The 15,727-nt window shown below is 34.2% G+C and overlaps 1 long non-coding RNA gene and 1 pseudogene across 1 annotated transcript; both read right to left on the bottom strand.

The window, feature by feature from the left end:
- Positions 1 to 1,823: 1,823 nt before the first annotated feature.
- LOC120264508 lies at positions 1,824 to 4,476 on the bottom strand. The gene is made up of 2 exons (XR_005537447.1): positions 4,342 to 4,476; positions 1,824 to 2,610 (listed from the first exon to the last, which is right to left on the bottom strand). It is a non-coding gene; the product is annotated as an uncharacterized LOC120264508 (long non-coding RNA).
- Positions 4,477 to 6,836: 2,360 nt separating this feature from the next.
- LOC120265550 lies at positions 6,837 to 13,772 on the bottom strand (annotated as a pseudogene).
- Positions 13,773 to 15,727: the final 1,955 nt, after the last annotated feature.

The following is a 15,727-nucleotide window of genomic DNA, read 5'->3' as shown; positions in this document are numbered from 1 at the left end:
CCTTCCTCGATGGGTCATGCAATGCTTCCAGCTTACTGGTTTTTCCTTTTAGTTGTTTTTCTTTAGCTTGTTTTCCTTTTTCTTGTTTCTTTGCTTGTAGTCTCCTTTCTGTTTTTATGTATTTCTTGTTTTTCTATTGCCTTTTTGGCATTGGTTTGTACTCTAAGACTCTGTAAATTTACTTTTGTTATTAATAAAATAGCTCTGTGACTCCTCCCCCTCCCCCAACAGTTTATTACATTATCCCTCTAATTAGAGAGATCGACATGATTGGTTGCCAGTTTTCAAAACAAAGGCAAGTAGTACATTTCACCTTTCTACAAAGGATACTCATGAAGAAAGTACAACTGATCTAGTTGGAGATATTTATTAGGAAAATGAAGTGTGCGTTCCTACATATGTTACTCCTTTAGAGGAACTTGAAAGCCCGATTGTTCTTGCTAATGGTATATCTGAAGAGATAAATTCATTTATTTAAGAACGACGAGAAGATGACATCGAGGTTGATGAAGACGAAGACAAAAATGAGGTTGTTTAATAAAAATTTATTTTATTCAAACATATGTTAGACTCCAACAATTTCCATAGATTTTTTTTAATTCTTTTTTACTTGTTATTATAAAGTAGATAAATAACTTTTTCCCCTCATTATTGTAGGGAATTTATTCATTTGTTATATAAATTCCTAAAATTTACTAGTCCTATCGATTTTTAAATATCATTTTTGGGTCTTTTTACATATTAAAATTGTGGTGATTTCTCTTTCCCACATTATAATTGATTGACAACATTAAATTTAAAAACATTAAATTCAATAAATAATTAATAATAATAATATTTCAAATTCAATTAAGTAATTTGGTATTAAAAATACTATTTTTTCTAGTTTTAAAAAATTAAATTAACTTTAGAAGTATGAGCTATGACTCTAAAATAGCCTTCACGACCATTTGTGCATGATGTGATGAATGGTTAGAAATAGTTTTTTGTTTCTTACATGATTAAATTTATCAATTTTACATTACTACAAATCTTTATGTTTCACGTTTGAGTTTATTTAGCATGATATTAGAGCAAACGTCTGAACTCTTATAAAATTTTATAATTGGATGAAAGTAGTGATGATGAATTAAATAAATATAATATCGCCTCTCTTGAGTTACCAAGTTATTTCCATCACTTTTATTATTAAAAAAATTTGTAATAATAATATAAACATAACTTCAAGAGGCATGGGTTTTATTAATGATTTTGTATGATATCAATCTATGTGCTGAGAAGACGTTTGAAGTCATTGTGTTTGGACTAGGGGTGAGCTTAGTGGTTAGGGTACGGATTTGTTCAAATTTTGCCTAAATTCATTTCTACTTAAATTGGAACCCATCTTATTTCATAATGGGATCATATCACTTGACCTATTAACACCTAAGTCTAAAATCTAGGGAAATTACCGCGCTTTTCGACTTTTTCTTAATTGATATCTTCTATTTTAGGTAGTGTTTGTTTAGAGGTATTTGAATTTACATGTCACTTCGAATACCTCATTCTTAAAATCTTTCCTTGCAAAGTTTAGCCTCGCAATCACTTTCCTTGCAAAGTACTATTATAATGTTTGTTATGCCCAATGAAAATTATAATTAAAATACATGCAAACTTAATTTAGGAATAGGGCATTTTAAAGAGTCATCATTCTTAGAACTCCCTTCCATGAGGTAGATCTACATGCAAGGAGACGTTCGCTCATCCCTCATATGAATCAAAATGGAAAATCCGGGCTATAGCTACGTAGATACCATTGCAACAAAATAACACTCAATAGAATCTCAAAACAATATCAACGGAATGAAGATTAACATCCAATGTCTTAATACAAGTTAACTATATGGTGCATCATGCCCAAATAATAAAAAAATTAGTTCTCCATGAGAGGGTAACACAACTCCAACTCAGCAAGTACATAGCCATGAAATTAAACATTAAAAATTCCTTGGCCTCAAAATCTTGGTGGATGAGTGAAGAAATTCCAAAGAAGCTTCGAAAATGCCATCAGGATCTCTGCATAATGGCTGCATTGAGTCCTTGACGGCTTCCTACAGTCGTCGATGCGCTTTAGATGGTGTATATTCAAGTTTCCAACTTCTCTCTCCAATGGTGGCTCTAAAATTGTCCCTAATCAAAAGCTCTCTTCCCCAATCCTAAAAAGCACCTTAAATAAGTTCCCCGCATACATGTAAGCATATGGGCATGTTGATGCCCAAATGGGTTGAGTTGGGCAAGAAATTAGGCTTATTGAGAAATTCATATGCTAAGTCATATGGTGCATTTTTTTGCAGTTATGGTCTTTTAGAAACTACATATGTCATGCCCCGAATCAAACTCCGTGGCGGACAAATAGCGGTGCACCCACAGGGCAGAAACCCCATAGGCACGCAAGGCCTAAAATCCTACCTCAAATCAAAATACAATCTAAGAAAACCACGAATTACAAATAACAAAAAATATTACAAGTTCCAAATACATAATTCAAGGGCTACAACAAGATAAAAATAACTACACTGGGGAAAGATACTCAACGGGCAGCCAAATTACAACCCATAACTTTCTCCTGATCTGAAAAGAATTAAGAACAACTTTATGAACTTGACATCCCAATAAGCAATCTACTAAAATATTTGGGGATCATGCAAAGTTCAAAATTCAAATTCAATATCAAGTATATATCTATAGCAAAAATTGTACATATGCATATTAAAAGGATAGAACATAATTCACGACAAATATCAAATATCATATAACAGTAATAATTACCCAAAGATAGATTTCGCATCCATAATGCTTTACCGAAACACCAGTTCATATTAGTTTTTCAAAACATACCGATTTCATATAAATCAAATATCACAATGTCATAATTATTAAATAGAAGTCTCTTGAATAAAAGAATTTCATAGAGAATACAGATTCCGAAGGTAATAATAATTTTCCAAGATTATACGTCTCCCAAACATAGTAAGGCCAATTGTTTTATCTCGATGGAACCTTAGTTAGAATATTAGAGTCCATTTGTTTTACCTTGGTGGTCCGAGCCAGAATTATCAAAATCCATTTATTTTACCTTGGTGACCCAAAGTTAGATACCGTTATTGTTCCACCGATGGCACGATATGAAACTATAGGCTAAATTCACAGAATTCATATCGATCATGGTCAATGTTGACCCCATTGACATGGTTAGTGCATAGCTTATTTTGAAACTAAAAATGTTTATAACGAAATAAAGTTTATCATGAGTGTTAAAAAGCAGTATTTTCAAAGAACTAGATTATCATTACTTGCCAACAAAAATATTGCTAAGTTATCAAACCAAAATAGTATAATATAGCAAAATTTTTAATATCAAACTCTTCCAAAATTCTCATTTAGGCAAAGATACTATAACTTAGCATATAATCATAGAATTGCATGATCCCACTTTTATATAGAAACTATGCCAATTGTTTCAAGATAAAAAGAATAGATACATAAATAAATAAATAATTGAATTTTAACAATAAAAATAATCCATAATTTATATGCGGATTACTTTCTGGAGATCTCCAAACTCTAACTCACACTCGAAGACAAGATCAATCCTTCTTGGACAACCATAAATACATAATCCAAATCTAGTTACTCAAAACAATAAATTAACACAAACCAAAACATGGACTATAACCATGCCAAAATATAAAACTACTTTCTATTCCATCTAACACTACTAGACATCTAATCATTTCAAGGGATAAAGGTAACCCAAAATAATGAACTAGTTATAGCCATATAGATTGAAGAGAACCAATACAAAATTCAACTCATGCAACTCTTCAAATATAATTCCATCACTATTTTACAAGCATCAAGACAAGGTTTTCTAGGCATTTAAGCAACACACTAAATTGAAACTCAACCTATAAGAATCAAGAAAAACACTAACAATAAGCATGAGGATGTTGACATTTTAACAAACACCTTGTGTGCATCCTCAAATCTAAGCAATTACACAACTTGACAAATAACACATGCTATCAAGTAATACATAGCATTTCACAACTACAAGCAAAGAAGAAAAATTAACATATTTGAACTAACCACTCAAGCTAAGACACCATGCCACAATCTATCAACCTAGATTGAAGGAAGCAAGAACACTCTAATGAAAGACTTGCTTAGAAGAAGCATAGCACAACACCCGTTAAAGTCTCTCTTGGTTCCCAAGATGTCCAAGTGAAGAGCTTCAAGCCTTCACCTACTTTAGCAAAGATGATAACCCCAAGGTAGAAGAAGTGTTTTGGGCTACCATACCTCCTTTTGAAGCTTAAATCCCAAGATGATGGCATGGCTTGGCATGGTTGTTGGAGAGGGGAAGCATGACTTTAGGTGGGAGGAAGTGAATGGTAGAAGAGAAAGGAAAATAATTTGCTCTCAATTATACTAATTAACAAGGTAGTATGGAGGAAAAGAAAAAGTTGGTGGTGGAGCCACAACATATGCCCCATATGACACTGTATGGTAGCCCGTATCCCCATGAAAATGCTTCTTGTCTACTCCTTTCAATCTACTCCTTTCAATGAGGAAATCATACCAACTTTGTATACGAGCATATGCTAGCCCGTATGGGTCCTTTTTAGCTCCTAACTTCTTCATTTTGCATGGAAACATCTCCAAATGCTCCCTCGTTCTAGGATCATCTTCTCCATGCCCTATAAACTAAAATATAATGAATTACATACAAGTGGGTGCATTTCGATCGAATATTTATGCAAAGTGTACCGAAAGTAATGTAAAATCTAGCATATCTAAACACTTATCATATAGCTAATGTGAAATCAAAATATAATATATGATTTCGTTTCTCTGGTCCTACATGCATATGATAATTCCACCATTTGTTAATGCAAACCGATAGGAAAAGCATCCTAAACTTATATAATTATACTTAATTAGGAAGATACTTATTACTTACTCAACGTCATTCTCACAAGGCTAATGCAACTTTGATGGTTTGCTTGTAAACCCCAAAAAATTTGGTTAACTACTTGTTACCCATTCAATAAACCAAATCTCATATATACCTCTTGAAATTTGATGTATATATAACCTCCACCTCACCTCATGTATAATATGAAATATATTATTATATATTAAATAATCTAAAGTGTGAAAATATATCTTTACAAATTTCTAATGCTCATTAAGTTTAAGGTACTTTTATTCATTATATCCAAATCAAAATGAACATTGTAAAGAGAAGTTTATGAATTTAACCTACTCCTCCAACCCATAATCTTCAGATAGAGACCAGGGGTCAGATCTCCTATTCTTTACTTAATAATTATGACCAAATGGTGGAGCCTTAATTCCTTAGGGGGCTTCATGTCAAGTCCTTTTATGACTTTTTCTTTGATGGTGGCTTGTGGTGTCTGGTCACTTTAGTTATTTGGAAGTGTTCCTGCTCACAGAAGATCAATATTTTATCTTGCTTGGCTTGGGATAACAAGATTACTATGCTAAAAAACCTAGCAGTTAAGAGATGCAATATTTTATCATATGTGTTCTTTGCCATACAGCGATTAAGCCTAAAAATTTTCTTTTCCTCCTTTGCTCTTTCGCAATGTCTATGGAGTTTCTTCAATTGTTGTTTTGGTTTATCCCAACTACCTAATTTCCTAGTAGATGTATGGGCATCATGGAGGACAAAATTTGGGACTCCTCTCAAAGCAACTTGGGATTTTATGGCTAGAACCATTATATGGAATATTTAGCTGGAGCATAATAAGCATATTTTTAATTTTGCGGCGCTCTTGGCTAGTACAATCATCTTGAAAATCACTCATGTTTTGGTGCCGGTTGTCTGTAGCTCCAAATTTGATAAAAACAAAGATGAAGGGTTCGATCAACATGGCAACACGTAGTTTTAACTTCCTGGGGTCATGTGGAGGAAACATGGATGATCCTAGAGAGCAGAGGCAAGATCAGGGCACCAGTTAGCCACATCACTCATGTTTCTTTCAAAGAGTTCTAAACACTGACATCATTCGATTTTCTGCCAAGAGACACCAACTTTTATTAGGCCTTAATTTTTTTTTTCATTTTTTTTTTTATCTCACCTCCATAGTGGACACTTTTGGCACATTGAACCATCTGATGTATCTCTGCTTTTGGTTTATCCAAATTTTCAAAATAAATAAATAAATAAATTCTTGTTATTATAATAAACAATATCTGTATAGTTTATGATACATTTAATTGATATAAAATGGGAAGAGAGGTTTATATGTAGAAAAATTAAATTTTAAGATATATTCATGATATCCAGTTTTATTAGGCGTATACAGATAATTATTTGAATTTATAGGGCCACATAGGCCAAGAAAAGATCTGAAGTATCTTATACCAAAAGAGCAAATGAATGCTTCAAACTTTCAAAGACTTTGCAGTGTGCAACACCACAAACATAACATATTTTTGAATCATTAATTGTAAATGAACTGATACAAAGACCATTACCACTAACTTGTTTATCACCAAAACTAATGCAAAACTGAATGCTAATGAACAAAGAGCAGCATCATCAATCAAAGCACTCTGTAAGAAGTATACATTATATCAAACAAGTTAGCCTCAATAATAACTCACAATTTCGCAACAAAAAGCTTTTATATTTTTTACATGACAAAACTTTATTGATAGAGAACATCAAACGTAGAAATTCATGAGTTGCATACTGTTCTAGTTTTTACACACAAGAAGTTCGTCACCCTCATAACAAAACAGCATTGATGCATTATAACTCACATTGTTACTGACATTACTTATTAGGAACATCAACACCATTGATGCATTATATCACACACAAGAAGTTCAGTCATGTGACACTTCAACTTAGGGGCCAGATTTCATAGCATCATCAGCCATCTTACCGTGTATTTTTTCTTTTGTTTTGTAGAGCATTGCATGAACTTCTTCAAAATTCGGATTTGTTGCAGCTTTAACATTTTCAATCCAGTGTAGGATCTTCTTATGGGGACCAAATATTCTCTCCCGATGCTTCTCCTCTAAAAGCTGCATAAATAATGAAAAATAGATAAATAACTCCAGTATGAGACCAGCCATCAAATTTCTCAAAACTTAACATAGAAATTTGAAGTTTAATATTAACTCTTAATGTATTGTAACATCAAACAAAGAAAAAGCCTACGAAATTATCAAATGAAGTGGGGTGGATAAAAGTTAGCCCTAACACTAGAAATTAAGTCTTATGTGTTGATAAATTTTACAAGTAAGGTAAATGCCTTACACCTATATCTTTTCACACAATCCAAAAACTGGTTTTCAGTAACTCTGAACTGCACATAAGGCATGTATACCAAATAATCCTTGAAATGTCCTAAGAATTAATGAATGCTAATATTATTGTGTATGAGAAACTAACCTCCAATTGCATTATCTCACAGACAAAGCTGAGGTCTGCAATAGATGGCTTGAGCATTTCCCAGCAAGAACTTTGCGTTTCCTGGAAGCCACAGGCTTTCAATTTTTGAGAGAGACGAGTCCAGAATTTTCTCTGCTTCTTCTGCTGCTTGCGGGTTCAGAGGACGACCAAATATCGGTGCCAATATAGTATCAAAAACAAGAGCAGCTGTGATAATGGAGACAGTGTGTTATATAAAGCACACACTAAGATGAGATTACCCATCTTGGAAGGAGATTTTAAATAACACCCACAAAAAGTAACATCTATCACTAACTGAATTCACTGAAGAGTCATGGAATTGAAATTAACAATAGATATAAGAACTGCCATCATTAAGCTTAATACGGTATATAATTTCAAGCCCCACATGAGTAGGTGTGCATTGAGATCATCTATAAAGCAAGGTTCTTAACAAAAAGATGGATACCATTAGCTAACTGTTATAGAATTAAGATACAGATAGATAACTAGAAACACATCCAACTCATCATTACCTAGCTGCACAGATTTAGTTAGCAACTAGATCTTACCCTTTTCTAGTGTATAAATAGGCATGTATACAATAAAGACATTCATTTTTCCTGAATGGATATCAGCTCTTTATCAAATTTATTTTCTTTTGTTTCGTCCAATCAGATTTTTGGGCCTTAAACACCTACTTTTTTCCACTCTTATTCTTCCCTCAGTTTTTCATTCCTTCTTGTCTGTACAGTGGATGAGAAGAATTACTCCCCAATGGTCTAGAAGCATGTAAGAGTCTCGGTCTAGTAGACTCTATGCAAGGGTGAAAGATGCCTCTGTTATCTTTGAAATTAAGACAAAAATACATGATATGAAGCAGGTGTCACTTTCAGTCTGAAATTACTTCAATGTAATGAACAACTTACGGATGTAGTAATTATTCATAAATGATCTTGTGGATGAATGCACAAGGATGCCTTAAGCAGATGGAACATAAAAGAGGAAGAAAGTACATCCAGTTATTAAGGGAGCAGAAAGAGGTCAGATTCAGGGAAAAGATAAGTCACCTGTGTTTAGAAGAGGTCATTCTATCATCAAGGCTGAAGAAAAACCGCATAGTGGTCATGATTGATCAACAAACTGTTGTGTAGTGGTCTGCTTTGCTTTCTAATCATAATAATGAAGGAAGGAGGAACCTTGGACAACTAGTCTTTAGAAGAATTTCATCCCAAAAATGCAGTAGATTGTGAGTCCCTTTGCGTATCTCATTCATTACAAGAAGAATAGACACAGCATGAGAAACCTGCTTCAAAAATTAAGACTCAGCGTGGTTAGGTTTATTGCTCAAAGATGAAAGCAGCAGCCGCATAGGAAAGATTGATGATAATGCCAGGCTGATGTTCTGGATTTAGCAAAAGAGGAGATATCATAGATGAAGGTTTTTATGCAAACTCATCTCAAAAATCACAAATCACCAAACTAACTCGGAACTCTATTCTCCTCACTAATACAGGTGAGTGTCTTCTCTGGCACCTTTAAAATTGTCACAAAAATATAGAAAATCCATGGATTAAAAAGATTCTGACGTTACAAAATCATATGACCAATTATATGTGAGATCTTCAGTACATCTAAGCCATATTCTGTGGTTAAACAAATAATTATAGCTGATAGAAAACAACTCCTCGTTAAGTCAAAGTGATGCATCTCTCACATCATTTTTACCCTTAAAGATGTTCTTCTATGTACCTTCTCAATTATCAACTAATTTAGGATCAGTCCATAAAACCCCCTAAGTCCCAAAACAGTTATGCTATTTTTGATGATTCTTTTGTCATTTTCAGAGCAAGGGTTCGAAGGAAGATGATTGGATTTGTTAGGGAACAGAATGCTAATATCTCTCTTGATAATAGTGGGTGCAAACACATCTTGTTGAGAAACCCACTACATGTGCAAAATCAACCAATTTAGTTGAAACTAGATTCCAGCATTGTGTTTGGGCATCCACCTTTTCCTTCATAAATAAGTTTGTTTCCTGTATTTTTAAACCTGTTGATACGGAGATTTTAAATAGCGATTTCTGTGAATTAACCAAAAATATGTTATCTAATAACAAAACAGGATTGATTTCATATCTATTGTCTCTTTGATTCAGTGATGCTTGGGGTCCATCTCCAGTTTCAAAATGTGAATGGCAGCCATTGATTCATATCATTGTACTTGAATCACCAGATTAATTATTCTTGCTTAAAGATAAATCCAAAGTCACAGCAGTTGTTAAACACTTCTATCAGCTTATCTTTAAACCAATTTCTGGGCTCTTCCATTAAGCTATTCTAGATCAGATAATGCCAAGGATTACTTTAATATAAGTCGTTCTTCAATACTTGGGGGGAAATACACCTTTACAATTACTTTAGATCACTTCCTTCTTTCATAACTTTGCCACTATAGTCCCTTGTGTTTTTGGTAGTTAGAGCCCTTTGCAGTGTATATTTCAGTAGAAAGTTATTCTACACCTTTAACTAGAACTACCACAAACTGAAACTATCTTCACTTGAATCAAGAGTATTTTGAAACACTTCCAAGTCAATATACACCAAAAGATAGTTCACTGATACATTGTTATTACACTTTTCTTTGCTGCATCAAACACAGTCATTGGATTTGAACTTAACTGCTGTTGAAATGGTTTGTTATTTACCAAGCAAAGAAATTCAAGGTCATAGTTTACCCATTGCACTTAGAAAAGGCACTCATAAGCTGTATTCAACATCCTATAGCTCATTCGCTATCCTATGATAGACTGGGTTCACTAAACTCCAGAGCCTTTTTCAGTCCTCATTGAGCCCCATTAAAAATTCCTCGAACAGTTGAAGAAGCTGAAGGACAAACACTGGATGCAAGCCATGAAAGGAGAAATGCAAGCTGAGAAAAGAAACCAACATGGATACTATACTTAAAACCTAAAGGAGTGCATTCTGTTAGTTACAAAATGGGTCTTCACATTGAAATACAAAGCTGATAGATCATTGAGAGATACAGCTAGATTGGTGGCTAAAGTCTATTCTCAACAATATAGAATAGGTTACTTAGAAATTTTTGCACCAGTGGCCATAATGAATATTAAAAAAGTTTTGTTTAGCATTAGCATCCTCATTTTGACTAGTCTTGAAGCAGATGTATTCTGGCCTTCATACATGATGCCCATAGCAGTTGTTTAGAAAGTGTTTATCGCAGCAGGTATGTATGCTGAAGGAAGCTTTATATGGCCTAAAATAGTCAGCAAGAGCACGGTTTGAATGTTTTGCTCTAGTAATGAAGAGAAAATGGTTATAGAAAAAGTTGAGGAGATCACACATTATTCATTAAGCATACTAAAGGCCGAATGGTAAATGCTTTGTTGCGGCCATGTACATTAAATCATCTTACCAGAAATGGTCAAAGGAATAGGCATGCTAAAGGAAAAATTTAGTTAAAGAATTTGAGATGAAAGATTTAGGAGAACTTTGTTATTTTCTTGGAATAGAAATGGCAGATTCTAAAGAAGGATTTTCCTATCTCAGCAAAAGTATGCTCTAGGTCTGATGACATAACTACCGGGAGGAAGGCGAAGTTACTAGCCTATGCTGTTAGGATTATAAGTCAATTTATGCATGATCCTGAAGAAAAGTCATATTGGCTATTGAAAAAGATCCCTACATTATTTAAAAATGCACCAGGCAGAAGGGGCTGCCATTTAAACCCAGAGGAAGCTTAGTTCCTAAACGTTTTATAGATGCAGACTATGCCGATTCTTGTTGATAGGAAGACCAATCCATGGTTATTGATATATATGGTGATAATCTGATAACATGGAGAAGTCAGAAGCAAGGTGTGATAGCTCATGCAAGGACAGAAGCATTGCCATTTGCCGCTTAGTGAGCTATTATGGTTGAAAAATCACCTTGATGATCTTTAGAATTAAAAAAAGGACAAGAATGAGCAGCTTATATGTGACAACAGGTCAGCCATTAATATTGCAAAGAATCCAATCGATCATGATAGAACTAAACACATTGAAGTCGACAAGCATTTCATAAAAGAGAAGATTGATGCAGGATTGATCACTTTACTCTGAAAGGAAAAATCGCAAAATGTTAGCAAGAAGTTTGAAGATTTCATGAAAATTACTGTTAACAGAATTAGTTAGGACTGCTCTTTATCCTTACCTAGTATATAAATAGTCACTTCTTCATAATCTCTCACATTTCTTTCTTATTAACTAACACCACAAAAACTTTCAGCGATGAGAATTTTCAAATTGCAATCCATTTTCAAATACTATATGGACATGAGCACTGCAATACATACTGTATTCAATGTGAAGCATATAATCATAATTTGTTTAGAAATTACAGAAGCTTATTGATATTTGTAATCAAAAGTATATGAAGGGTTCATAGGTGATTCCATATAGGTCCCAAATCAACCATAACTTCCATGAGCTTGAGCTAAGGTGTGACTGCACTCAACGCCTTACCTTTGAAGTACCAAAAGAAATTGAGTTCTTAAGTTCTTACTATACTACAAGCCGACGATTGCATGCCTACTCAACTGCTTTTGAAATTTGTGGCACTATAAATGGAATTAAACAAGGAAAAAGTAACAAATGTATAGATTGTTAATTAGATATTTTGAAATATTACAGTACCTGCGCCCCGCCTTAGGTTTGAATGATGCCAATCCAAGATAGCATCAATTAGGGCTCCAGTTAGAAAGGCTCAGAAGGATACCTCACCAAAACAGGATATAGGAATCAATCAGAGCAAGCTCTGAAGCTCCAAAAAGCAGAAGAATGATATGAAGAATGTATTGCATTGTGTGTGCCACAAATCACCCTTTTATACAAAAATTAACCGACAAGAATGTTCTAAAAACATGTTATTCTCTTGCTTGGTACTCCAATTTAGCAGTTAACGCAAAAAGGAATTATCAAGATTCCACTTGTTTACTCAGCACATTAACCAATCATACTTTTTGTGCAAAAAGGTCATGGTAGGAGATAAACATGACTGCACAAATCTTCTAAACATTATTAATTGATCCTGAAAAATCCCCAGGATAGGGACTATTTCCACAGTTAAAAACTATAAGATATCCACATTCATGTATGACAATGAGCCTTGGCCATGAATACCATTAAAAATCAATCATTTTATCAATGTCAAGCTTCATAGTTTGAGAACATAAGAAATACAATAACCTTTTTACCAGACAGAGTCAAAAGAACCAATTAGGCTAGAACATCTCAAATGCAAAATTACCAGTGGTCTGGAACCCCTTGAAATGCACAAGCCAGATACCTCAGAATTGCATGACTGCACAGGAACAATTGAATACAAGTAATTATAAAGTCAGAATCAAAACTGACAAAGCATAAATAAAATAATAAAATGAAATAAATAAATAAAATCCTCTGCAGAAGTCAACCAGTGCATATTCATTTAAAACTAGAAGACTGGTCAGTAAAAAAAGAATGAAAATTCAAGAAATGATCACAATATTTTATCACTTACTTATAATAACAGTTAGATCATAAATTGATTGTTATAACCGCTTTAATTTTCAATAAGATGAACAATCAAGAGGTTAAGAAAATTCAAGAAAACGTTGAATTACCTCTCAAACAACTTAAGGCTTCCATGAACAATAGCTGGGACTTGTTGCATTGGATTTATCTCTGTAAAAGCAGAGCACAATCACAGACAATATTTCACTGAAAATAACACAAAAATTTAATCTTTTTGAGTAATAAAGCAAGATGGATCCAATTCCACACACATCAATACTTCCCTCAAAAAGTATCAAAATTTCCACAAACATCTCAAGAGATTAAAACCACATTCAACTCAACTAAAAATTATAAACTCAAAAAGAAAAAAAAAGAAACCTCGGTATTCAGGATTGCGATGCTGGCCCGTGGCGAGATCAACCTTCACCTCCTCAAAATCAATATTGTTCATCCTAAAAACCAAAATCAATAACCCCAAATTCAGCTCAACAAAATGACACAAGTAAGAGAAATTCTTTGACAAGTGAGGGCAAAATCGCTATAAAAACAAATCAACATGAGCCCAGAATACGAATTGAAAAAGAGTTTCGATAATTACTTGCAAAACATTATGATCGCACGCGATGGCTGCGACATCCGATCTGCGAACACCTTCAGCTCCGCCATTCTCTCTCTCTCTCTCTCTCTCTGTCTCTGTCTCTCACTATGATGTTTTCTCAATTCAAAGCAACATTTATGTGAAGGGTAATATCCAATTTCTTATTACCTTTCTTATTTATTACATGGGTGGCATATGTAGAGGGGGGCACGGGCCAGGTAACCGGGTCCAGCGGGCCCAATCCGGTGGGTCCGGGTCGGACTTTGGCCGACCTGGAACCGGCCCGGTCAGCAGGCTGGACCCGGTGGTCCGGCTGCCGACCCGGACCCTGGCCCGAACAAAGAAGAAAACCAAGCGGGCCCGCCAAAACCCGCCAGCTCACGCCGCCGCTCACTGCTTTTCAAAAAATTAAATCATAAAATTTTTAAAAATAATAACTTATAAATATAAAAAAATATAGAAAAACTTAAAAATTAAAACATTGGGAAAATTACTTAAAAAGAAGTTAAACCACCCTACAAAAATTAACAAACAAAACCAAGAGAAACGAGAGATGTAATCCCTAAAAATAATAAAAAATAAAATAACTAGAGAAGAGAGAGATGCTTAAAAACATTGATGAAGATGAAGAGTTTCACTAAGGTTCATCTTTTTCAAGAAAAACAAAACAGCTTGGTGAGTTTTTTTACTTTGGTTTATTCTTCTCTTTGTTGTTGATCTCATCATCCATGTTCATTATTTACACCCCACTCATATAGAGAAAACAAAATAGAAAAGAACAAACTAACTCATGCCCAAAATATACCTCACAAAACCATAAAAATTATTACAAAGTAAATAACTGAAAATAAAGAAAATGAGAGAGACATTAAAGAGAAAATCATCATAAAAGAGAAAAATAAATAAAAATAAATAAAAGAAAAGGGAGTTTCATGAGATTTGGATCTTATGTCTTCACTTCCTCCATCCTTGTTCATCACTGCCACGTACACCCAAACCCATCCAAAGAAAGCAAAATAGATTCATGACCAAAACCAAAAAGAAAGAAGGGCATGAGAATTGAGAAAGATAGGGAAAAGAAATCTCATTTTTTTGAGAAACATGATATATATATATATATTAAAAAAAGGGAAAATTACTGTTCACCCATCGTAATTTTCAAAACTTCCCAAAAAACCCCTCCAACTTTTGCACACCTGACAAATTTCCTCCAGTTATATTTTACATTCTCTTTAACCCTCACGGTAAAGTCAAGTGGGTCCCATCGATATGAAATTCCTTTTTCGCCTTCGCAAAAGGTGGGTAAAACTGCCTCAATCATAACTTTCTACGATAGTTTTTCAATGCCTCCCTGCTTGCTTTTTTTCTCAAACAAAGCTTTTAGTAGGCTCATATCTTGTTCTTCTTGTTCTTGTTCTTGTTCTTCTTCTTCTTCTTCTTCTTCTTCTTCTTCTTTCTTCTTCCCTCATTCGACCAGATTCAATTTTTAGCTTCTTCCGATTAAATTACGAGAGTTTTGTGCTATCACTAGACACAACGGGGAGGATTTGAGTGCTAATGTTCACTACACGACTTTTGGGAATCAGCATAGTCAAATATGTGAGCCGATGGGGTCTCGATATTTCCCTGCTGTGCAAAGTGAAGTTTTATCACACCCGATGGACATAAAACCTGAGATGTCTCATATAAAACGAGGTTGACTTCCAAGACAGATGTGTCACGTCAGCACTCCATCTTCAAATGTTCCGTTGTTGATCTTGTTGTTGAGACATGATGACGTGGGCATCGATCCCACCGAAAACGAGTTCTTCTCATTGTAAGTTTCTTCTCGCTTATGTTTATATAGTCGTAGAAGCTAATTATTGTTTATTATCCCCTGCCACTGCTTATCATTTATCAAGTTTCCATTAACTTATTAACTTATTATTTAACTTTTTGTTTTTAACGCTTAAGATTTATGTTTATCGCTTAAATATTTTGTGTCTCTATTTAAATATCGATCGTCGTCTGCTTAAACTAAAGCGTGGCGGTGGAATTCGTAATCGCGCCGCTTCGCTCACACATCATGGCGAGCCCCGAGGGCTGTGGCATGCCCTTCCTC

This window comes from Dioscorea cayenensis, chromosome 7 (assembly GCF_009730915.1).
Source record: "Dioscorea cayenensis subsp. rotundata cultivar TDr96_F1 chromosome 7, TDr96_F1_v2_PseudoChromosome.rev07_lg8_w22 25.fasta, whole genome shotgun sequence".
NCBI lineage: Eukaryota > Viridiplantae > Streptophyta > Magnoliopsida > Dioscoreales > Dioscoreaceae > Dioscorea > Dioscorea cayenensis.
The sequence above is the reverse complement of the archived record's forward strand: the minus strand, read 5'-3'. Positions and strand labels throughout refer to the sequence as shown.